This window comes from Falco naumanni, chromosome 1, assembly GCF_017639655.2.
Source record: "Falco naumanni isolate bFalNau1 chromosome 1, bFalNau1.pat, whole genome shotgun sequence".
Taxonomy (NCBI): Eukaryota; Metazoa; Chordata; class Aves; order Falconiformes; family Falconidae; genus Falco; species Falco naumanni.
In genome coordinates, this window is record NC_054054.1 from 55,798,009 (window position 1) to 55,824,539 (window position 26,531).

Sequence of the window (26,531 nt, forward strand, 5' to 3'; positions counted from 1 at the left end):
AGAGGTTATGGTAGGTAATCAGAAAAATGCTGATGAAGCATCTTCTGATATTACTCAAACTTTTGTTCAGTAGATTTTATTACTCCCATTCACAGAAGCTACACCAGATAAATTATGTTCATGGTTTTAAGAGTGTAATGATGCTGGATGTTAATTGATGCTTATTGTAGGAACCTGTAAAATATCTTCTTGATAAAGTGACCAAAGAAAGGGAGTGAATATTATTTTGTGTTGATCAAACAAATCATTGATTCTTCTTAAAGCAATTGTCATGAACTACAAATTAACAGTGTGAAAAGTTCAGCAAATATATCTTTGGGAATAATAAAGAGGAGCTATTCTACATTGCTGTTAATGATCTGATGAGAAAAATATATCTTAACATTCATATGTGGGCACAGTACTTCAAAAGAGCAGAAGCTGTGGGAAGGGAAATGCATCATAGGCATTAGTCAACATTTTAAATATGACATTTTATCTTTTCTTCTAAAGTAAAAAGCTGAAGTCAATATTGTCGGCATCTCAATATTTGGAAAAATCCTGAGGTGTTCAGAATTGCAGCTCTAATGCCATTTTCTCCGCAGCTCCCAGGATCTGGGATGGGAACCTGGGCTAGTATCTCTTCCATTCATCATATATTATTATTCTTTTCTAGTTTGTTTGTTAGTTGTTTTTTTTTTTCCCAAAGGAGTATCTCCTCTATTTATGGTGATTAGGTATCTTGTTGAGATCATGATTTCCACAGAACACCCTCTTTTTATTTCAAAAGGGATAAAAATGCCAACTGAAAAGCAAGATATCAGAGATATTTAATTTCAGAGGGTTAATTGCCCGAGTGCCTGGGTGATTTGAAAACAAGCTGTTTCCCACTAGTATCCCCAAAAGAACCAATCTCATCATATACACAACTGAAAATTTCTCATTTTCTTTTTTGGGGATATAGATTAATAATTACTCAATTTCAATACTGCTTTGCTGGCCAAGGAAACAAGCAATGGAAAATACAAGAACAGCCTATAGTAAAGAGATAGCCTTGTTATAGATGTATATGTATTTATATATCATATATAATTTTTTAAATATTTTTTCCTTTAGATACCAGGAACAGGAAAGAGAATTAAAAGCAAAGACACGATGCCTTGAAGACAGACTCTCCCTCATTGTCTCACCTTAACCACAGCACAGCTGACACAGTTTAAGAGCCATTTAGGCATCCTAACTGACTCATATGGCAGTTGAGATGTGAATTTCCTTTTTGTTCAAGCTCATATGAGGATCAAACTCCATCTTCTATGACCTGCTCATTCTTTCTTCCAGGAAGGCTGACTCTCTGATTGACATTCAAAAGAAGGCAGAGTAAGATAGATGTAACTGGAATACTTTTTATATGTTTTTTGATTCAGTATTAAATTTGATAAGGAAAGAAAACCCTCTTTCTACATCTTTCAAGGAAAAACTTAGTGACAGGATTTAGAAAATCTTTGCTTAGTCAATGTAACTCAGAAAGTTATTCATGAAGAATAAGCAAAGAGTACTCCCAGAATATGTTCTGTTGTTGGCTGACTCCTGTCTGACTAGAGTAAAAACAACTGTAAACTGAAAATAAATATATGTTTTCTTGGTGGCAAAAAGGTATATTTACACTTCTGTGGCTCGTCCTTGCTTCCTGACATGAATTCAGTGATCCAGTAACTGCAAGACTTGATGTGTTTTTATGGTAAAGTGATGATAGGAATATGAGGCTCTTGCTACCTCATTCTGCCTCATGCTGCAGTCTCAGGGAAAGACCATGCATGCTAAAAATTGGAAGGGTCCTCTTTGTTCTACTTTGAATTACTATATATAATTAAAAGGTAGAATTTTTATGAAGAATTCAGCATTAAATCAAATCTCTTTTCAGTGAAGGTCACGTCTAAGTTCTATGAGTTTTACTAAAGCATATTTAAGCCACAAAGTACTTTGGAAAATTCCCTTATAAATCTGTTAAACATATTATTGTGTTGACCCATGATACACTCCAACAGTGTTCCACTTTACATTTCTCCATAAAAGTTGAGAAAATTCTGGTATTTTGAGGTTCTACTCATGTATTTTAATCTTAGTGCAGTTTTACATAGATTAACTACTGAAAAGCTTTCTATAGCTATTTCTCACTGCTGTTTCCTGTTAGGGAATGATTATTTATTTTTTTTCCTGATTTGTTGGCTGTCAAAATAAATAGATGTACAGAACAATTGTGGTTATAATGTTATACTGTCATGCTTATAAATATTACAGAAAACATCCATATAATTTCCTATGGAGAATCACATCACAAAAAGTTGGAAAGTAAAAAGAAAACTATTGTGGAGCAGCTCTAATAACTTCTGCACCTCATATGGCCTTGAGTTCAACTAACCTGTGTTCAGGGCTGGGCATTTTTTAGACTATCTGGGTGGCTGTGGCCTGTGACCTTAACATGATGGGCAAATACCAAACACCTGTTTCTGTAAGTTGTTCTTACTTCTAAAGATCAGGATTGTATTAGGACTCTCTTCAATGTATCCTTTCCCAGATGTTCTAATTATTCCTGCATGATGAGAATCTTCCCTTGCAGTCTGGCCTCTCTTGCCTACCAGCTGAGATTGAGATGTGCCTCTCTAAAGAGCAAGTGTAAGTGCTTGTGCTAAGATACTTGCTTCCTAGCACAAGTGAAGAACTTGCACTCTCAGTTCTAGTTAAGTGAGGCATGATCTTTCTCTGTGTGAGATATCATTAGTATCCCTGGGACCAGAGCTTTAAAATACAGGGAAAGAAGAAGGGTGCATCACATGAAGAAGCCTCACCATTGCTCTTGCCTTTCTCCTTCCCCTCTCCTTCTTCCCATCTGATTTCTGGTTTTACACAGTCCGTGCTAATGGCACACAGACATAGATACACCCCACCCACCCCCACACCCCTATTGTCTCAGCGTGTCAATGAAGATGGAATTGGAAGAACACAGTGCAGAATGTTGTAGATGGCATATGTGGAATAATGTCTGTAGGCTGGAAATTACGGGAGTAAGCCCAAAGTTTGCAGTGCTACAGTGTTGGCTTCTAATACTTGCAGAAGTGGTTTGAATTGTTGTAGAAACTAAAGGAATGCAAATAAATGCACTGTCTATGTTCTGTAAAGTGTCAGGTAATTATATACTTCATATCACATACTGCTTTAAGATCAGCAGTCTAGCAATGTAATACCGTAATTATACAGTTTTTAATACAAGAATAAAATAAGATGTTAATGGTGTGAATTGTATTCCCTGTGACAGTTTTAACTCCTGAGCAAAGACTGTAAAATATTTACCTTCTGGTTGAATAAATTAATAATTCAAGGTAGCTTATGACATTATGCTTTTCTACAGCAGATATTTTTAAAAAACCTTGCTAGCCACATACTTTGCAAACATGATTCAAAATTATTAGATTGGTTAAAAGAAATTATACCGATTTTAAGCCAACATTAACCAGATGTGAAAGTTTCTAAATACATACATCAAAGAGAAACCAGAAGAAAAATATTACATTCTGTGTAAGGACTCATTCAAATTCTTCCATTCTTCTTAATTTCTGGACTTCTTGAAACAACCGCCAGTGTTATGTTGTGAAAAATTGACTGTTTAAAGCCTAAAGGATGTGAGAAAACCCTAGCTGGAAACAGAATAGAGAAAGCAACAAGGTACTCAAAAAAGAAAAAAGAAGGAAAGAAAAAAAAAAAAAAGAAAAAGAGCAAAGCTTTCTTCAAGATCTCCTGCCAGAATTTTTATGCTTCAATCTATTGGTATCTCTGAATATCTGTCAAAATAACTGTACTTACTGACCATAACGTAGAGTCCCTCTCCTTGATAAAGGATCTGACTAATTATGGGTGGTGGTACTCATAGAGCCACACCTAAACTTTTATAGAAGACATTCTAGTTCTACAGTCAGACATTTTTCAAACATTAGACTGGTTATTAGACTGGTTTGAAATTGTAAGTGTAAGAAGATCCTACCTTTAACAGATCATATAACAGCTGGAGCTTTATAGAAGACATGCATAATAGAAATGGGACATTTGATGAGCGTTTTCTAATGTGGATTGAGTAACTTGCATTACTGATATAATTATGAATATCTTATCAAGTATAATTATCTGTACAAAAAGCCCATATATTACAGTAACTCTGTCAAAGGGGATCCAGATTGTCTTTAATGTGACAATAATATTTAGTACTTTATTTTTACGAAGCACTTTCTAAACACTAACTAATTAATCCTTACAACAACCTTGTGAAGTGAATGAGTGAGTCTTGAGCTTAAGTCTAATTGTGAGTTTTGTGACACCTGTAGAGGTCAACACAAGTCACAGTTTCCCGGGACTACAGCGGGAGGATGGGAAGCTTCACAGGGCTGACCCTATAGAACAGCTTTGATAGGTCTGGTGAATTTAAAATGCCTGCTTTAAGGTATGGTCCATGATCAAACAAACAGTGTAGCCTGAATAGCTGGTATTGCTTAAATAACCATTTCAGGCTCAAAATCAGGGAAGTGTAGTGTTAAGTGAAAAATCGGACGTGTACGAGAGAAATGAGGGGAATACAGGGGAAAAGGAAATTCTTGTAGGATTTCTTATAGAATTATAGAAACTTGGCTAGTGGAAAATGTCATTAGTGTCATTTCAAAAAATGATTGAATACAAATTATTGACACAGATTTACCATTTTTTAATTCAGGTTGAAAGTAGGAAAAGCCAAGACAAGTTGGGTTCCTTGGTTTGTACCAGGTGTAAGAAGGGTACAAGGCCTTTCCATGGTACAGGACAGAAGGACAGGAGTAACAAAGACACATCCTGAGATCCTAAGTAGGCTGCTAGGGCTCAGATACAATAGTTCCAGGTACAACCTCACATGGCTGTTCATCTAGGTAAAGTCTGCTCTCCCAGTCAGCTTCTATCCTCCAAGCGGTAAGTGAAGCATAGCAGTCTGTTTTCAGAGTCATTTGGGAATAGTTCATGAATTGCCTTTAGCCTAAGAAATAATTTTTGCTTTCTCACCTAACTGGTATGATAATGTGGGTTAGGGAGGGAAGGAAGAGGGCTTTGGTTTCTGGGTATACTTTTTTCCTGGCAGTCAGGCTTGAGCTAGGCAGATAGAGGGAGGATAGGTTACAAAAACCTCACACCAGTGAGGCAAGCAGCTTAGCCATATGAAAAAGGAAAAACATATCTTAACCTTGTCCAAAAACCCTAAGCAATACAATTTCCTCTCATTTCACTGTTATGAGCAGTATCATATAGAAGAAAGGAATGGAGGGTTCCGACAGAGCAGTTTGAACCAACTAAAGAAACAATTGAAGACTGAAAGAAATCCTAAGTCAGACGATAATACTTAGGGAAAGATGACATCTGGCCGAATTATTTGAGTTATGCCAGTGAAGCTATAGTCTAATAAACCACACACACTGCATCTTCCTGCACATTCAGGACAGTGCATCTCCAGCCAAACCACTGTGAGGAGCAATATACCATAAAAAGCCCTAAGGATGTTTATAGTAAATAAAATTTTCTTGACTTACAGGCTCGGATTTGAATCACCTCTATAGAAGACCTAGCTCAGAAGCCAATGAAGATAATTTACTCTTCTTACAGGAGAGTCTTGGAAGAACCACAGACTAGAGGAGAAGCAAACGCATCCCATCCATAGGTAGAGTGGCACACAGGTGGTAGATTAAGAGCAGACCTCGCATACGGATGGAAGGATAAAATTGGATCCAGAATTTCTTCAGTTTCCAGTGAAAAACCCATTTAATGAGTGAAGTTCAGATTTTCGCCTGTTCTTTTCTTTTGAAGGATGGGTGTGGGTGTGTCTTATTTTCCCAGTAGAAAATACAGAAAAGAAAATTACAAAAATAAATGGAACACATCTCCCTACTCTATCAGTGCTTTAATATTTTGAAAAGAAATAAATAAATGTATATTTTATAAATTGCTCTGAGCATAGTGCAAATAGAGAAAATTTACTGTGATGAACAGAAATGGTTGAATGTGTCTTAAAATATACATATATGCCCTATCCATTGAAGAGGCTCAATTTTTTTCACAAAAAGTAACTCTTGTATAAGTCTAGTACTCTACAAACTTTGTTTAACTTTAGTGTCATTTAGGGAGGTGATTTAGTGTCATTTGGTAACAGTAAAAAGAGAAAAGGATGTGAATGCCAATTTAGAAGAAAGAAATTAATGAAAGAAACACTTTGTGGCCCTCTAGACTCATTCCAACAGGTTCATGTCCTTCTTATGTTGGAGGCCCCAAAGCTGAATGCAGTAGTCTGGGTGGGGTCTCACCAGAGCGGAGTAGAAGGGAGAGAATCGCCTCCCTAAACCTGCTGGTGACTCTTCTTTTGGTGCAGCCCAGGATGTGGTTGGCTTTCTGGGCTGCAAGCAAACATTGTTGGGCCATGGTGAGCTTTTAATCCAGCAGCACACCCAAATTCTTCTCCTCAGGGCTGCCCTTAATCTATTTTCAAGCCAGTTTATATCTGTGCTTGGGACTGCCCTGACCCATGTGCAGGACCTTGCACTTGGTCTTGTTGAACTCCATGAGGTTTGCATCGGCCCACCTCTCAAGCCTGTCGAGGTCCCTCTGGATGGCATCCATTCCCTCCAGTGTGCTCAACGCACCACTCAGCTTAGTGTCATTGGCAAACTTGCTGAGGGTGCACTCAATCCCATTGTTCACGTTGCCCCCAAAAATGTTAAACAGCACCAGTCCTAATGCCAATCCCTGGAGAAATAAGGGGTGGAGAGTGTGCTGGTTTTGTCTGGGATAAAGTTAATTTGTCTGGGATAAACTTAATATCCCTTGGGTCAGCTGGGGTCAGCTGTCCTGGCTGTGCCCCCTTGCAACTTCTTATGCACCCCCAGCCTGCTCCCTGCTGGGGTGCAGTGATATGCGGAAAAAAGCCTTGGCTCTGTGTAAGCACTGCTCAGCAATAACTAAAACGTCCCTGTGTTATCAATACTTGATACTTGTTTTCAGCACAAATGCAAAACATAGCCTCATAGCAGCTACTCTGAAGAAAATAAACTTTACCCCAGCCAAAACCAGCACATTTCGTTTAAAAACATACTGCAGACAGTTTTTCATACAATGGAACATAAATCCAGGTAAATTTATATCCCTTCCAGGAGATGATAGATGATGACTTTACGGTATGAATTTTGTAAAATTTAGGTAATGTGAATTAGCTACACATATTTCTTTAGTTTGTTTCTATGAATAGAATAACCTCAAACTGTTACCTTTCTAATTATTTTTTCTCCTTGTCTCATTTTTGTTTCCTACTCAGTTTCTGATAAAATGTTACCATGGAAGAGAGAGAAAAAAAGAACATTGTTTTCTATTACTTTTTGTATCTACAAAGGTTTGGTGAAACACAAGAAAGGAAACTCATTTGTAGCAAATAGTATGAACCTGTAGATATGACTTCAACTCATAAATATTTTATAATAAACCTTGTTCTTGGATATTCATAATTTTTATTTAAATAAAAAAAATTGTATGGGTTGAAAGTTTCCACTCTTTGTCTCTGCCGCTGGTGAAGAAAATAGCAGGTAAGCATTTCTGCTAACATAAAAGCAGCTGAAAAGAGTATATAATACTTTCGACTTATACTGGAAGCGGGAATGTTAAAGCTCTGCTTTTCTGAACTTCAGTGTACAAGAATCCATCAGAACCCTTTCGAGCCCATGACTCAATGATGAGAAATTAATTACTTTGGTTTTGGGGAGTCAGAGCTTGCTCACTCTGGGTAGAATGTGCACTCTGTCACGTTCAGCATTTTATCTGGATTGTTTAAACTGCTCCCAACACCTACAGGGATTGGAGTAATCCAAGCTGAGGTGGGGGGGAAGGGGTGCTATGCATCTTTGGCCCTCTGATGGCATAGGAGCGTATGCAACACACCACCTTTTGGTACGTTCTCTTGGTTTCCTCTTGAATTTCAGTCCTTGACTGGATCAAAATGGCTTGAAAGACTTATAAGCACACTGGTAAGCACACTTACCAATATATAAAAAAGGGTGAGACCCTCTGCAGAGCTCGACAGCAATGCAAGAGACATGTACAACCATAAACTCATCATAAAATTTAACTGAAGCTAAAAAAGGTTAAATAATGCTACAAATGTAACTGAAGATTAGAAAAATGAGAAGCATCAAAACCCAGAACACTTACATCACTGTTGAGATAAATCTGTCCCATGCATAACTATATATAACACTCAATAAAACCTGAGGGTTTTCCATGTATGTCTTAGAAATGAAAAAATATTAATAAGGAAAGCTATTGATTCTGAAAATCTACAATATACTAGATCATAATACATGAGAAGGGATGAAGCCTCTTTCTTATTTCAGTGAATAATATCTGATGACAACAACATTCATACAAAGCAGAAATATTTGTGAAGTGCAAATTTCCATACCCAAGGGGAAAGTGCATGTAATTTATGCTCTATTGAGAAAGTGGGACATAAAGAGGGGAAAAACATGCTCTAACTACTGGACACATATTTTGGTAATGCTTTCTCCCAGTTCAGAGTGTGTTCTTGAAGGTTTTACTTTGGAAGGACTGCAACACTTAAAAAAAAAAAGTTGTTTTGAACAAAATAAGGAGATTCTGGCAAAAATGTAGTGAATGAAAACATACTGGCCTGATGTAACCTCTTTTCACTTTTCATGTTGAAGCACTGTATGAAGATCTTGACTGATCTTTGACAGAATACAAAATATATTCATGTCAATATATAGACAATGGGGAAAATGTTCTGGGTGAAGAATTAGGGCATAAAACTACAGGAACACTAGCTTGAGGGAAAGAAATGGCACTGTTTTGATGGTTTTGGTTTTTAACTTCACTAGCAGAAGAGTTTCAAGAGAAAGGGAGGAGAAGACAATGTCCTACCACACTGGCTTCTCATTAGAGGAGGAGAAGGGCATATCCTGATTGCCAGCAGAAATAATTGAAGAAATTTCTTATACTCAGAGGTCACAGGGTCAGACTTTGATGTGGTCCCAAATGCATTCACTGTGCTAGCCGTTAGACATCTCTTTCAAAGGAAAATACATGAATACTATAGGTGGTGACGCAATAGTATGGATGCCACTCTCTATTCCCCAACTCATTTTTACTGTCTGTCTTGAAGCAATGTGGATTTTACACATTTTCTTTTAAAGAGGGGGTGTCCTGGGTTCAGCTGAGATAGACCTGATTTTCTTAGTAGCTGATGCAATGTCTTGTTTTGGATTTAGTGCGAGAACAATGCTGATAACACACCGGTGGTTTGGGTTGTTGCTTGGTAATGTTTATATTAAGTTGAGGACTTTTCAGTTTCTCATGTCCTGCCAGTGAGAGGTCTGGAGGGGCATGGGAAACTGGGAGAAGGCACAGCCAGGACAGATGACCTGAACTAGCCAAAGGGATATATTCCACACCGTGATGTCATGCTGAGTATATAAGCTGCGGGAAGAAGAAGGGGGGGCATTCAGCATTATGGAGTTTCTCTTCCCAAGTAACCATTATGTGTGCTGGAGCCCTGCCCTCCTGGAGGTGGTTGAACACTGGCCTGCTGATAGTAAGTAGTGAATGAATTCCTTGTTTTGCTTTGCTTGTGTGTGTGACTTTTGCTTTACTTATTAAACTGTCTTTATCTCAACCCATGAGTTTTCTAACTTTTACTCTTCTGATCCTCTCCTCCATCCTACTGAGGAGGGAGCGAGCGAGTGGCTGCGTGGTGCTTGGTTGCTGGCTGGGGTTAAACCATGACAGGGGGAAAATGAGCTAAGTATAGTCAATAGCAGATTTAATGTTCCTTTTGAAGACCTTAGCAGCTTTCTAAAGCGTTGCTAGGAATCAGAGTGAAGGACAAAAGAAGCCTGTAAAGGGTGGGATTACCTTAATTTAATTTTCTTTTCCCTTGACCCTTTCACTTTCTAGATTTGAGTGCTTTCACCAGGAAATAAATTTCATTTAATCTAGGTATGAGGACTCTTAATTATATTGGAGGAGCTTTTAATTATGTCATTTCCAATAATGGTGGAACTTCTTTTTGTCTAAGATTAATCAAAGGTAAGTAAACTCACTCAAAATACACTTTACAATTAGATTGGAATAGTTTTGTGCTTTAGTAGTTTCACACCAAGAAGACAGAACTTGAATAATTGATGGTCTTGCTTGATACATTTTCAGGGTCTGAAAGTTTTCTTTATACCAGGTGAACCTTTATTACAGCTGCTCACTAATTTCAAATAGTACCCACTGTATTTCTGTACAAACTCAGAAGGCAGACAGAGACATAAATGTAAACCAGACCAGACCACTCAAATTACCCACTGCTTCCCCCTGAAAAATCTGTAAAAAATAGATGTTCGTTCAGATAATTTATATCTTAATCTAGCATTCATCAGGTTTTCAGGTGTCCCATGGTGGAGGCTGTCCTGGTTTTGTCCGGGATAGAGTTAATCTTCTTCATAGTAGCTGGTAAGGGGCTCTGTTAGTATTTTTGCTGAAAACAGTGTTGATAACACAGGGATGTTTTAGTTACTGCTGAGCAGGGCTTACACAGAGCAGAGGCTTTTTTTCTGCCCCTCACCCCACACCACCAGCGAGCAGGCTGGGGGGCACAAGGAGTTGGGAGGGGACACAGCCGGGACAGCTGACCCTGACTGACCAAAAGGACATACCATACCATATGGCATCATTGCTCAGCATATAAAGCTGTGGGAAGAAGAGGGAAGCGGGGGAAGTTTAGAGCGATGGTGTTTGTCTTCCCAGGTAACCATTCCTGGGACCACTGCTTTCCTGGAGGTGGCTGAATACCTGCCTGATGATGGGAAGTGGTGAATTAATTCCTTGCTTGCATGCACGGTTTTTGCTTTACCTATTAAACTGTCTTTACCTCAGTGCATGAGTTTTCTCATCTTTGCCCTTCTGATTCTCTTCCCCATCCCACTGTGGGGGAGGAAGCAAGCGGCTGCAAGTTGTTTAGCAGCTGGCTGGGGTTAAACCATGACAAGGCCAATGCATGTGATTATAGAGGGCAATGGGAGAGATGTACAAACATTTTGAAAAACAGAAAATGTAGGTCCTATTAAGCAAACATGCAAAAAAATTTTTTTTTTCATTTCTCTTTACTGGAGCTTAGTTTTAGACATATTGCAAAAAGTCAGACTGCACAGAAAATCGGGATGAAATGTTCAGCCCCTGTAAAGGTACTAACAAAATGACTCCTAATTTCCTTTGAGGCAAGGATATATGGTAACTAAATTTCTTAGATAAACATTTCACACAAAAATTCGAGAGTTTTTAATCAAAAAAGATGTTTTAAGGAAATTTAATTCTTCCTAGAATATTCTGATTTTTGTCTTAGATGTATGCTTGCACTGTCTTCATATGTGGCATTTGATCTTCAGAAGTTTTAGTGTATTTAAGATACTAAATAAATCCTAATATATTTCAATAACTCTTGTTCTTAACTCAATTAGAGAAACAATATATTTAAATTGAATTAATCTGAGGTTCAACCATAAAACATATATTATCTCATAGGCTTCTACAACCTGTCCTGTTTTTTTTTTAAACAGAGAAAATGTTATTTTAAGTTTCTTTTGATATAGGAATAGACGTATTGCTTCTACAACCTGTCCTGATTTTTTTTAAAACAGAGAAAATATTATTTTAAAAGTTTCTTTTGATATAGGAATAGATGTATTAAATTAAAAAAGTTTATAGCTCCTAAAACCCCATAGATTTCAGGCAGGGACTACATATGATTCCTGAAGAATCCATAGCCTTGTCAAAATCCATTTTATATATTATTCCTCACAAAACCAGTTCATGTCAATTCTGTTCTCAAGTTTCAATCCTCCAGTAACTATGTGGCTATCTGTAAATTCAACATTTTTTGTGGATGTGGTGGTTTGATCCTGGCTGAATGCCAAGTGCCCACCAAAACCACGCTCATTCCCCTACTCAACCAGACAGGGGAGAGAAAACATAACGAAGGGCTTGTGGGCCAAGATAAGGACAGGGAGGTCACTCAGCAATTACCTTCACCGACAGAACAAACTCAACTTGGGGAAATTAGTTTAATTTATTACTATTTGAGTCAGGAAAAAAACTTTCCCCCACTCCTCCCTTCTTCCTGGGCTTAGTTCATTTTAACTTACTACATTAGGTTTCTCTGCCTCCTCCCCAGGAGCAGCATAGGGGGACAGGGAAATGGCACTTACGGTCAGTTCATCACATGTTGTTTCTGCTGCTCCTTCCTCCTCACACTCTTCCTCTGCTCCAGCTTGCAGTCGCTCTCATGGAAGACAGTTATTTCTCCATTAACTTCTCCCACATGAGTCCTTCCCATGGGTACAGCTCTTCATACACTGCTCCAGCGTGGGTCTCTCCCACGGGGTACAGTCCTTCAGGAACAGACTGCCCCAGCCTGGGTCACAAGCCCTGCCAGCAACCCTGCTCCAGCCTGGGCTCCTCTCCCCATGGATCCACAGGCCCTGCCAGGCCCCTGCTCCAGCACAGGCTCCCCACGGGGTCACAGCCTCCTTCAGGCACCCACCTGCTCCGGTGTGGGTCCCTCCCCGGGCTGCGGGTGGGGATCTGCCCCACCGTCAGCCTCCGTGGGCCGAGGGGCACAGCCTGCCCCACCGTGGGCTTCAGCATGGGCTGGGGGGGAACCCCTGCTCTGGCGCCTGGAGCCCCCCTGCCCCCCCTGCCCTGACCCGGGGGCTGCAGGGCTGTTGCTCTCACACGGCCTCGCTCCTCTCTCCTCTTGGTGAGGATTATTTTTCATTTCCCTTGATATGAAATCCCAGAGGTGCTACCACCATTGATGATTAGCTTGAGCATTGGCGGGTCTGGCTTGGAGCTGGCTGGCACTGGCTCCATTGGACAAAGAGGCAGGTTCTGGCCTCTTCTCACAGATACCACCCCTGTAGCTCCCCTACCCATTACCAAAACCTTGCCATGCAGACCCGCTACAGTGGAGAAAGTGGATGAATTAAGCTAAACTAGTATTTTTTCCTCACTACATAAAAATGTGATGCTTAGAGTTTGAGAGCTCATGTGTGTATCTGGCTGCAGTCCCTTTCAGTTTTCCCTGTGCTTTTGTGGTTTTGTGTCAGTTACATTTATGAACAAATACTTTACCAATGTTTAAATTTACCTTTCAATTAATTCGCTATGTCAAAAGGATTAGTTTATACAAACCCAGATTGTGTTCTGTTTCTAAGACTATACAATAAACAGTCTTTGCACCTTGTTAGATAAACATAAGCAGTACTGTGATCTGGGCATTTTTTTTCTCTCTTTCACCCTGGAAGTATTTGCACCTTGAAGAAAGGGAATTGATTTGGCCACTGAGGAGTCCTAAACTAATGGCAAAATAATTGCTAACACTTAGAAAAGAAGACCTCTCAAGCTGTGACACTTGAAGATAATCTGCAGGATATAGACATATACAGCTGGCAGGATGCAGCAATCATTTAGGGTACATGTCTCATTGTTTCCATGTATTTGGGACGGACAGAATCAGATCTCTTCTTTTAAATGGAAACACTGTTGTCCCCATGAGGAAATGAGATTTAAATTTTCTTGTTACTTAACTTACAGTACTATTCCCTAAATGAGCTGGTTATGTAGTTGGAGATAAAAAAAAAATCTCATTTCCTGTAATGTATACTTAGAATCATAGAATCATAAGTTAGATAACTTGTCTATAACTGCTTTTTGCATGCTATTTTTTTTTACCTGAGTTATGTGTAAGAAAAAAGCCTCTAGTAATTTTTGTAAATTACAAAGTCTCAGACATGAAGTCACAGATTTAATTTAGATGTGCAATGTAACCGAGTCTTAGAAAAACAGAAAGAGATTTTTTCTTGAGATCTGCAGTTAGTTCTTACTGAAAGACGAAGGTCCTTTAAACTAAATTCCATACAAAAAAAAAAGTTTAATTCATTTTTACATTACTTGGCAGTCTGGGTTTGACTATTTGATATGGCTTTTCCATAATTAATTTAACATATCCTTGAAATACAGGATGTTCCTTAAAGCTAGGAATGAATGGCGATCCTGCTCAATACTGGTGGAAACTGGATGAAGGGATAAGATAAAAAATGTGCAAAAGGGCTCCAAAGCATTCTGAAAATCTAATATTAACAGCACTGCTGGTACAAAAGGTGAATATATCCTACAGGAAAAATTTAAAGTGTTGTAGGCTGGAATTATACAAACTATCACAATTAAAAGGTCATACATTCAACAACTGATATGAATTTCTGCTGTAAAGTGGTGGTTAGCCAGCAGAAAATGTCAGAGGAACACTACAAGATGATTGTAACTGATTTGTCAGTGGGACTATGACCTATTGGTATGATAAGACTGTGAAAAGCAGAAGTGCCTGGAGGACAGAGCAGACAAGGAATTTCCTCTCATTCTGATGGTGTAGCATTTTCTGTAGCATAGCACACACTGGTAAGCTATTTTATAAAGCCATGGAGAGAGCTCACTGAGATGACCATATGAAAAACCAGTCATATCAATTAAAGAAAGGTGGAACATGTAAGGAACCGATGCTAAAACCTAGAATAGTGTTCTGTGACACAGAGACAAAACTAAAAAGACCCACTGGCTTAGCTTGGTAACATGAAGGCTGAGTAAGTGTATGAACATCCTCTTCAGTCAACATATCAGGAACCAACTTTAGGAAGAGTAAGTTAAAAAAATAACATTAGCAGAAGAATACAAGAACATAAAAGAACTGTGGGACATGGTATCCGTAAGTTATAAGTTATAGTTTAAGTTATAGTATAAGTTTAAGCTATAACTGTTAGGGCAGTGAGATTCTGAAATGATTTATTGATGAGGAATAGTGGGTCCCAAATAGTGACCTCGGTTTAAAAAAAAAAAAAAAATATATATATATATATATAATATATAAATATTATATTAATAGATATATATTTAAAAATATATATAACAATATATAAATATAAAAATATAAAAAGAAATATTTAAATATACAGAGATAAATAAATGAATAAAATTTATAAAATATGCCTGCTTGCGTCTAGTCTCACAGCTCTGAAAAGGGAAGCAGTCAGAATGAGACCACTGTATTACAAAAGCTCAGTTGTGAGATACTGTCCAGGAGCTCAGAGGTCTCTCTGGTAGGTCCCGATTGCCAGTGTTAACGCTTGTCTGCTGTGAGCACGAATATCCTTTTTGAGAAGCCATGGCTGTCTGCTCTTACAGAAGAGGAATTTAAGGCTAGGGGACAGAAGTTTATGAAAGGAGACCCTGTGAAGAAAACAAAACATGAGCTCCAGGTTTAACTGCATGTATTTCAGACAGTGAACATTATGACACTGCACTCTCACTGGTGTGGGAGATCAGGATTCACTGATTATGGGCTATTCCACTCCATCCTCCCACACCTAAGATCTGTGATCTTTTTCTGATTTATTCACACAGCATATTCTAGTTTGCAATGCAACTATCAAGTTCCTCTTAGGTAACACTAAAGACATACAATTGTGAATCAGAAAATTCACATACCTCTGCAGGAATTGACACAATTCTCATGAGATTTGACACGAGCAATTTTATCCTCTTACTTATTCACTCTATGTGTCAAATCAAAGATAGCAGATGACCCAGTTAAATACGGAAATTTAAAATACTGAATAAACATCTTATTACCTGCCAGTGACCACTTAAAACATTATTGTACTTGGAAACACTTAAATCTCCCAAGTTGTCAAGTAAGCTAAATTTATTTATAAATGATTCATCAAATCTTAGTCCATCATATATTTTATGTATATTAGATAATTTTTTCTGGATTGTACATATTCATATATTCTACACATTTTTAGTTGATGGAATTCTATCTTTTCAAAAAGATGGGGATTGCCAAAAATCCTCACTAGAGTAATACTTATCCAAAAAAATAGGACTTTTAAGACCAGCAATAAATGTATTCCTAAAGGAAGCAATGGGCAGAAATCCCAGTATTTCACAATCCTGTAGTAAACACTGTAATGAGGTCCCAGTTCAGGATAAATATTTATAGAACTGCCTTACTTTAGAAGCCCACTTCTAATTCCTTCCTCAATAGCAGTCATAGCATAGCTGTTCATGTATAATGGAGGTTTTGCAAATGCAGATGAAAAGCACATGTCTCTGTGTGTGAGACAATAGCTTTCAGAAGACTGTTAAATAATAGACAAGATCTTAAATCATCATAAATAAAACAAAAATTAGTGATGCATTCAATAAGTTTTAATGTTTATTTTGATTCCAGTTTTTATCAGAAAAAAACTCTTCTCTTTCCCAAGAAATACCTTGAGTAGAGAATACACTACTGTACCTTTCTTTACCTACAAAGTTCTATGTGCAAAATAAGTTATTTTATAGAAAAGAAAAAACTTGGTATTGCCAAAAGCTTTTTAACTATTCTGGCTTGTACCTGAGTGACTGCTTTTATTCCTTTGCTGTCAATGCATTTTTAATGTTTTTAAATTGCCTTGTTCTTACTGACTTAGGCTGAAATTCTGCTGGCACCATTCGTTGAGGGTTGCCAAATAGTGGTTAATTTACCACTGCTGATTTCCCAGTGGAAGAGGCAGATTTTCCCAAACTAACTTACTGCACGTAAGAGCAAGAGGGCAGGAAAATCAGGAAACTGGCAATTACAACAAAGCAGACTAAGTAGAGTAAAGTAAGGATATAGATATTTCTGACGTGAGGTGCAACAATTTTCTGCCAAGAATGTAGAGACTACGTTTCTGGCTGCTCAGTCTATCCTCATCCTGTTTTCACAGGACAAGATCAATAACAGTACGTCAGTAATGCCTCATATCTCTGATAATACCTGTTCATTAGCCACACACAGTCACAAAACAGCTGATCATAAATGATTCTAATTCTCTATAATATAACTTTTAAATGTTGGAGGTAATTCTCATCTTCCTCTGAGATTTGATGTCAGAAAATTATTTCTTACGGCTTAACACTGGAAGGAGACAGAGATCTAGTTAGATCTCATATGCCACAAGATTATTAAATTTCAACCAAATAGACAATTAGGAGCCTAAATATTTTAGTTAGAGTAAGCAATTTCATGAGATTGAACTGTGAATCACAAGCAGGGGATGAGACCTGGAGATCTACTCACAGTAGGGAACTGATTAGCCAAGATACATCTGAACAGAAAAAGAAAACAGTTATAAAACACAACCCACAGTGAAACAGGATATTTCATTGTAACAAAAAATATGTCAATTAATAGGAAACCAAGTGTGCAAGTAAGGTTAGCTGAGCAGCTAAGGGAAGGGTCCTTTCTCCTGCCTTACATCCTAAAGACTCATCCTATGACATCAGAATTTTCACTGAAACTCCTGGTGATGTATAGCTTCTTTCAGCCCTCATTGATTCTTGTATGTTCTGTTTGCTTTTACTAATTCAGATCAGGTGTGGTGGGTTGACTCAGCCAGCAGCCAAACACCAACACAGCCACTCACAGAATGGTTGAAGTTGCAGGAGACCTGTGGATGTCATCTGGTCCAATGCCCCTGCTCAAGAAAAGCCATCTAGAGCCAGTTGCTCAGGAACATGGAGTCTCCAAGGAGGGAGACTCTACAACCACATTGGGCAACCTCTGCCAGTGTTCGGTCACCCTTATGGTTAAAAAGTGTTTCCTGATGTTCAGCAGGAACCTCCTGTGTTTCAGTTTGTGCCCATTGCTGCTTGTCCTGGCACTGGGCACCACTGAAAAGAGCCTGGCTCACTCCTCTTTACACCTTTCCTTCAGGTATTTGCACACATTGGTAAGATATCCCCCTGAACCTTGTCTTCTCCAGCTCTTTTAGCCTTTCCTTATACGAGAGATGCTGCAGTGCCTTGGTGACCCTTTGTTGGTCTCTCTACAGTAGCTCCATCTCTCTGAACAGTGGGGAGCCCAGAACTGGCCGAGAGCTCACTCAGTCCCCTTCCCTGTGGGATGGAGTGAATAGAGAAAGATGGCAAGAAAACTCATGGATCAAGATGAGGTGAAGTAAAAGATGTGCCTTGGGCAAGGCAAAAAAAACCAAACCAAAAACCAAAAACCAAACAACCAAAAAAAGACATGTTTCACTACTTCCCATTGGAAGGCAGTTGTCCATCCACACCCTTGAAAACAAGACCTCAGTGCTCACAACAGTTAATTGGAAAGAAACCATAACCACAAATCTATCCCCTTCCTCTCCTTTTCTTGAGCTTTCACTGTGGATGACAAGGTCATATGGGACAGGATAGCCCTTTGGTCATTTTGGGTCCTGGGTGTATCCCTTCCCAACCACTTGCCTACTTGCTGGGGGTGCAGAGTGGGAGAAAGAAAAGACCTTGGTGCTGTGCAAGCTCTGTTCAGTATGAACCAAAACACTAGGGTGTTGTCAACGCTGTTTCAGCCACAAAACCAAGACACAACACTATATGGGCTGCTGTGAAGAACAATAACTCCACTCAGTCAGACCCAGTATTTAAGGCAACAGCAGTTATGAATGGAAAAACTTTTCACATGAACATTCTTGAAAAAAAAAAAAGCATGAAATGTGAAGATAAACAAGAGAAGGGGGAAACAGGGCGTGTTTATGACATAATTCATCCTGAATGTGCATTTTCCCTGAATATAAAATTTAATAGATCTGGGGGATAAAGAACATTCTGGAATAAGACCTGATTGCAACATGAAAAAGAAACAAACATCCACAAAGCACTTAGTAGATCCTGAGAAAACTTACAAAAATAAATCTTTCCTCATGTCTCGCTTTGCATCCTGACTTTCACTTACCTATTTGACCTCAAGATCAAATGAGCTTTTAAAGTGCTTGCTTAGGGAAGACTATTCTCCTGGCATTTATGCTTGATCAGATATGACTGGGGAAACTCCCAAATAAAGAAGCCAGGTCCATGCTTACCTGTTGTTGCTGGAAGCTTAAAAGTTCCTGACAGAAACACAGCTTCTTGAATTAGGGACTGCAGTAGCAAGCATAGGGAAATACTGAAGCTGAGGAGCCACCACCTTATTTCTTGACATTTTCCACTTAATTTTGTCTTTTTCACCCAAATTTTGATGGATAAGGGCAAGCCCATTGAACTCTTATCAAGAAATGGATGCAGAATGAAGCATCATCTCCATACTGATGCCACTGCATTACGTCTTGCTTTTTTTCCCTCCCCTTTTATTCTTCTAAAGTCCTTTCTGCCAAGTTCAATAAATTTGTCTTTGCAGAGTGCTGTGACATGTCAGTCCTAGCAAGTGTAGTTGTGATTCCCACCTAAAAAGTGCATTTCTGATTGCACTTTAAAATGGATTGCTGTTTTAATGGCACCATTTATGTATGAACAATTCAGCAGCACACATTAAGACAGGTCTTTAAACTAAACTGAACCAATGCTTGGTTCAGAAATTCAGAACCTATTATTGCCTCTTTGTGTATTAAAATCTGGTGCTTGGTCATTGAATGGAATATTTTACAGAGCCTGACTGAATTGATGGAATAATCTGTTATGAATTTTGTATCATCTCACTTGTGACAGGTTTATTTTCCAGACCAGAAAAGCCTGGTTTGCAAATTATGGAATTCTTGGTTCGGGAAACTTAAATGAAGAAGATTCAAATATGAATTTGTGTGTTATGATTAATGAAGGAAAACTAGGTTTAATAAAAGTCACAATCAGTTTCAATGACATAAAAAAGTAGACCATACAAATAAAAAGAGCTTGCATTTTTTGAAAAAGCCTTTTATTGTTATAGGTGGAACTGAAAAAAATTAGTGATCCTGTAAGTAAAGCCTATACCACACAACAAATAAGCAGCCAGATTATATTGTTTTAAATTCTGGAATTCCTGTATTTTAGTAATTGCATTTGCAACCCTATTTTATATGTATTTTTCATTCAGTTATGTTTATGTGTAAAATATTTTATTTTTTCTTACCTTTTAATTGCCTATAACCACACCCACTTTATATCTGCAATAATGATCACTCTGGGGACTGGTGCCCGTACAAAGCTACTAAATCAGGGAAGTTACAGTAGCACTAACAGAAAACACATATAGTTGAGATCTGGAATTCTCTAGTTCATGTATTTTGTGGGTATATGTTTAACTTGAGATGTCTTAACCTTTTGGAAACCGTGTATGTTTAAACCATTTTCCAAATCTTTCTTTCTTTTTTTTAAGCTAGGGATTCTTTAAAGCGTGTAGTCAAACATTTGTCTTTAATGTTAGCCATGGACAAAAAGTATTTCTTACAGATAGTAGGAAATTGTAAATGTCAGAACTTCCTTAGAGGAAAAATATCAGCACTGAAGAGGCAACAGTTATGTAATTAGTTATTCATAAGGTTGTTGCCAATTATGTGTGAGGTAATCTAAGTATAACAGTAGAGGGAGACACTGACAGTGAAAGCGGAGTATTAGATGATCAAGTTCATTCCTCCAGCAAAGAGAAAATCTTTCAGTGTCTGCTCAGTGTAACATTGTTCTTTAGCCAAAAACCTTCAAAGAAACTTTCTCATAACAAATAACTTCCCCTCTTAAAAGCCCTATCTGATGCTGGAGATTTGGGTGAAGTAAATGTTTATTTGACTGATTTAGAGTAGCAACAAAAGACACAGGAGTCAGACCTGTCCCTTTAACAATTCTAAGGTTTTCTCCTTTCTCTAGAAGCAGCTCCGTTTGTTCTTTTTTGTATCCATCTCACAGGTGAGCTTATGGCTGTTTCTCTAAATATTGCAGCTTTCTATAGAAGTTTATTGAACTGTTTGTCAGGCTGCTTCTGTGAAATACTCAGAAATAATTGCTGCCACATGTAGAATGAAATGCTGTGTGTGTCCTATATAGATTTTTTTTTTTTTTAATTTAAGATTATTCAGAATGGTAGCTGTTGAGATTATTACAGGTGAATTTGATTTATTCAATATTTTTATTGTAGTTTACGTCAATTCCTTCATGTAGATGCAATAAGTACTAGTTTCAGGAAGCTCTGTTCCACTGTAGAGGAAAATAATAGAAGTACATATGGGAGCATGACATCATTGCCCATAGAGTGGGATTTGTCTGGTTCTCGAATGAAAATAAAAGACAGGAGACCGGGTATGTCTCTTTTTGTTCAGATCTATCAAGCTCTCAAAAAAGCAAAGAATATCATATTTAATTGGAAAATAATGTGGACAGATAGTTGATGATAAAGACTAAGAAATGTTGTAAACTCATAGTTGCACTCCAGTAGAATATGACATTCCATTGATATTTTATTAATAGAATTTGCCGTATCTGTGAAATATTTTAAGGTTTGGTGCTGCATTGCCAAACATTGGTCTTTACATGGTGACCACTGTATTTGTGGAGTTATCATGTTGCCATAACACAATGCTGGTATTGCTAAATCAGTCTAAGTATCACAATATTTATCTATTCATTCTGAATGTGGTAATTTTCCTTTTTTACTTTTTATCTTTTGAAGTTTTCATTTGTAAGCTTTTTTTGTAGTAATAATACTAAGTACAAAGAATTCCTTTTAGGCTTAAAGCAAGTTCGGTATAGATCTAATAAATCAAAGTCATCCGAACTGTTGTTCTAGCCATCTTGGCAGTTATAAGACATTTAAAAATATATGTCAATGTGAAATGCAGCTTCTCCTGTTTTTTCGTTTTCCCTACTCAAGATTAGTAGAAAAAAAAAAAAAAAAAAAAAAAAAAAAAAAAAAAAAAAAAAAGTAAAATAAACCTGGAAATGCTCAGGAGGGTTGAGAAATCTTAAGTTCAAAGTCTGTACTGCAGTAGATATGTAGAGATTTCCTTTTGCAACTTCTAAGAAGTTGTATATAGGTGAGAAATAAACTCCGCATTAACTTATGGGATATGGAAATATGGGGTTGAGAATCTGGAGTCCAGTGCATACATTATCTGCTCCTCACATTAGGTTTTTTCATGCTTGATCTCCTGTTTTAATTTGGGGTTAGAGAAAGGTACCAAATTAATGAAGCAGCAGTATAATATGTCTCTAATAGACAGGATGTAGGTTGAATACTTCCATAACGGTGATTCCTAGTATGACAATGACTGCTAATAAACCTTAGAGCTAAGTAAACTTGATAAATCCTATGGCAGAGTAATTTCTTCCCACTAGGAAATGACTTACACCTCCTGTCTGGTTTGTGAGCATCACGGAAGTAGAAATGGAATCTGTAGGTACCCTAAAATTTCATAGTGTAACATCTATTTAAATTTTTCTTACAAGTTTTTCTTCTGGACTAAAAGTAGCTATGCCAGGATATCACTTCATATAGTAGTAGATGGGAATAAGTGAGATCCATATTTATAATTCACTCTGAGATCCTTTCAAGATCCTTTGAAGTTTTAGAACTCAAATATCAGAGACCATCCTTGGCAAATGGATAAATCTTCAAAATCTACCACCAGATCATTACCAGCAACAGACTAATTAGAGATACAAAGAGTTTTAAATGCTTTTACTAGGCCATATTAGCTGTTAGCATTGAGAAACCACCAAGTGGAAAAGTCTCTGATAAAAACTTTTCTCCTTCTCTGAAGCAATTCTATATTTTAAAAATTAATCTGAAGGAGCATAGGAAGAGTCAGGTTAAAGTAGTAAATGAACAGGCTTTGTTTCTTTGTAGTAAGGATATTGTTAGGTCTTTTATAAAATTACCAGAACTTTTTTGCCCTTAGAATATTCTTAGGCAGCCTATTCTCCAGACTACAGCTGATTCCAGTTATCACATTCAGTGTCATGCTTTCTTACTAGTTTTCACCAAAGCAATTTTCACATTATATATTTAATTTACTTTGAAGCCTGACTGGTCTAATACAATGTTTGGTATTAATGGTTAGAGGCTTCATCTCCTATTGATCTTATGAATTAATAATTTCAAGTCTTCTGCTTGCACTTCAATTCACATAGCAAGAGAAGAATGCTTTTTGAACCGCAAATAACTATTGCTGCTTGCATTTTTGACTGGATTGTATTCAGGGCTGACGTACTACTGCAGAATATCCCTAGTAGCAGTGGTAAGCTTTTTGCCCTCATTACTCAGAAAATATTTACAGGTTCATTTCTGACAGGTTGTGTTATATAAAACATACAGTGTCAAATCAACTGTCAGGCAATCTAACAACTGCCACAGAGGAACCATGTGCCAGTTCTTAAGAATACCAATATTTACTATCTGTTCAGAAATCAGATTTGGTGTGTATAAAATGAGCAGCAGCATAAAAGCTTTCAGTTACTGTCTGTCCGATGATTTTTCAACTCCATTTTTCTTCCAGAGATGCTGACCGAGGAATAAAAATTGAAGATAACAGACATTGTGGCAGGCAAAACTGACAACATACAGTTTTAAGGAGTTTTCCTTTGGAAGTGAAAGTAAATGAAATATTTCTTACATTTTCATTCCCCCTACAAATATTGCAAGAAATAAGACAAGTTTTCCCAAACAGCTGTGCCTGAATGAGCTCCCAGAAACCGTCGGGTCCAGTGCCCGATCTGCTTTGCAGGGAGTTCCCATGGCAACGCATTTAGCAGAAATACAAGGAATTACAGATAGATATTTAACTTTTTTTTTAAATTATTTTGTACCTCCCCCCCCCTTCCCCTTGCCTCTGTGCCAGTTCAGAAAAAGTATTGCTCTCTAATCTTTGGGGCACTGAGAATTGCCATTGGGCTACCCAGCTCCATTTGCTCTGTTTGTTGCATTTGAAGAGCCTGTCCTAGTTCCCCTCTGTCTCTCGGGTGTCTGATTTACATCAAACAAGAAAAAAAAAAAGGCAAGAGAGACTTTTAAGAGTGAAAGTTGTGGGGGGAAGATGCTAGCCCAGAGCTGTCTTCAGTTCAGGCACTTGAAAAACACAGCATGTTGGGTTTTTGGTTTTGGGTTTTTTTTAATTTGCCTGCAATTTTCCAAGGAGCATGGCTATAATCATTAAAGAAAAGACACTGCACATGAAATGTAGCAGCTAGAAACACGTCTGCGGAATATTGGCAGGCACTCAGATATGTTGTCACTGATTTGTGCTCTGATGAGATTGTTGGTTGCTCTGGCCACATTTGGCAATTGCTAAGGGCATATATCTTCAGCAATTATCTGTGAGAAACTAACCTAGACCTGGGTGAATTCGTTGGAGAAATTAACAAAAATAACATCAAACTGTCACTTGAAAACTAATTAGCTTTTCTTTGCAGCAAGCAACTTGAAAGAAAATACTGGAAATAAAACACAGTGACTGGCATACGACACAACGCTTGTGCAGGCTGTAGTTTCAGTGAGAGCATAAACGCTGGGTGCCCTTGCACAAATGCAGAGTATATCGCTCATGATGGGCCTGTTGCCAGCTGTGGTGAAGTCAGTGAGCATCCTCTCCAGCCATGCTGGGCTTTGAATCAGGCCCAGGAAGAATATGTGCATAGCCCAGATGTAATGGAGAGGACTAAGACAGCAGAGCTGGCTATGCCCATGCTGTGAGAAGAACTGAAAACTCCTTTTTTCCATTTTCGGCTCCAGGTGAGTTTAGCCCTGCAGTGAGCTTAGGGTTCCTGCTCTGTCCCTGGGCCTGGGTTTTCTTCAAGGTGGCATTGGAAGAAGTGAGAGCAGATAGTCAAGACTTATGTGCAGGGATGCTTAAGACACAATCTGTCCTCTATAAGAGAGCTGGAGTGTGCTCTCAGGCTCCTGCGGTGCAGCCTGGGACAGCAACCAGGGGCCACGCTTTGCTGAGGGAAGGCAAAATCTACTCTGTGCTAAGACTGAGGATGCTTCAGGTTTATTTTATGTTTCTGAGAAGTTAATGACTTAGTTGAAAGCAGAGGTTTTGCAAGAAGCAGGCTATAACTCTTACATCAATGCATAAGTCTCATAGCGTCATTTTCAAAATTATAGAAAAAAGGGAAAAAAGAGAATCAGCAGTACTGTACCATTCTGCTCTGCCATGTTTCTCAGTGGCAACACCTCAGGTAGCTCTTCTCATCACCCCACTGGATGCTCAGATGTAACTCTCACATCCCACACAGCTTGTGTGTAATAAAGAGATGTCAGCAACCACCTTTTCTGACCCTAGCCTCAAACTGCAAACAGACATGAATCCAAGCACATATATTCAATTTTAACATGCTTACCCATAAAGCAATTTAAGATGAAAGGGTTTTGAAAAGATAACCAAAGTATTTTGTAATATCCAATAAAAAATACCCAAACTCTATGTAAGCAGAATGTCAGTATCTACAGGAAAGACTGTTTTAACAGTTTTTGTAAGTGTAATTCTTTCAACTTGAAAGTGTACTTGAACTGGGACTGCAGAAACTGTATGAAAGCAATTGATTTGTTGGTATTATTGGTTTAGAAACTCTTCCTGAAACTGGTAAGTTCTGGGATTGTTTTTATCCCCAAAAGGTCTTCAGCCTTCATTTGATACCTCAGTGAATACCATGCATTCTCTTGCAAAGGCAGTGAGAACCTGGCTCAGAAGCAAGCCTACATCAACTACCAGATTCCAGAGCCCTGGGATGAATCCTGGAACTTTGTGAGCAGAATTTCTTTGTCACTATTACAAGGAATGAAGAAATTTCTTTTGTAAAATAAATGAAAATTATCAGCGATGTAACTTAGTTTTGTAAATTCTTAATTCAGTAGGAAAGCTTGAGATTTTTCTTGCAGCAGAAACTTTCAATAAAGCAAATATGTATATCAAGTGCATGCCACAACTTAACCTTGTATATTCTACCTACGTAGTTATGCTCGCTAATCATCATCTTTAACTCAGAATGCCCCTTTCTTCAAGGATTTGAAAACAGGAGCTCTATTGCATAGTACAAGTTTTGGCCTTGGTTAAAAAAAGACAAAAAACGCTCACCTGTCTCCCTGCCCAAATGCTTCTTTGAGCATCTTAAAATTCTCCTGTTTCTTTAATTTCATTTACCTGCTGCCCTAAGTAGTTGTCTCTGTGCCGTCAAAATTCTTTACAGCTGGTTTTGCATTATTGTGCAGCCTTTGTTTTTTAACCCAATCATGAAGTAAAAAATTGCTAAAATCTCTCCTGGCAAACTATTTGTCTTTTAATTATGAAGAAGTCTGCCACTTTACAAACATGGTTTCACACGTGAAGGTTCTCCTCTGGTCCTCCACTGACTCAGCTTTTTGTCTGCTGTTGTTTCAGCTGAAGAGAGTGCTAGGAACAGTGCAGCATGTGGAGGCTCTTCTCTTCCCTTGACAAATGCTGCAGATCAAAGAACTGCTGTGGTAAGAAGATTAAAAAAGAAGATGATGATAAAACAGATGCTAACAGTGCAATAAAGACCTCATAGACTCTAGGCCACCGATAATAATGATGTATATGTGTATGATAGGAACATCTCACCACCCTATAAAGTGTCAAACATTCTGTTTGTGTCATAGTGCATATAAA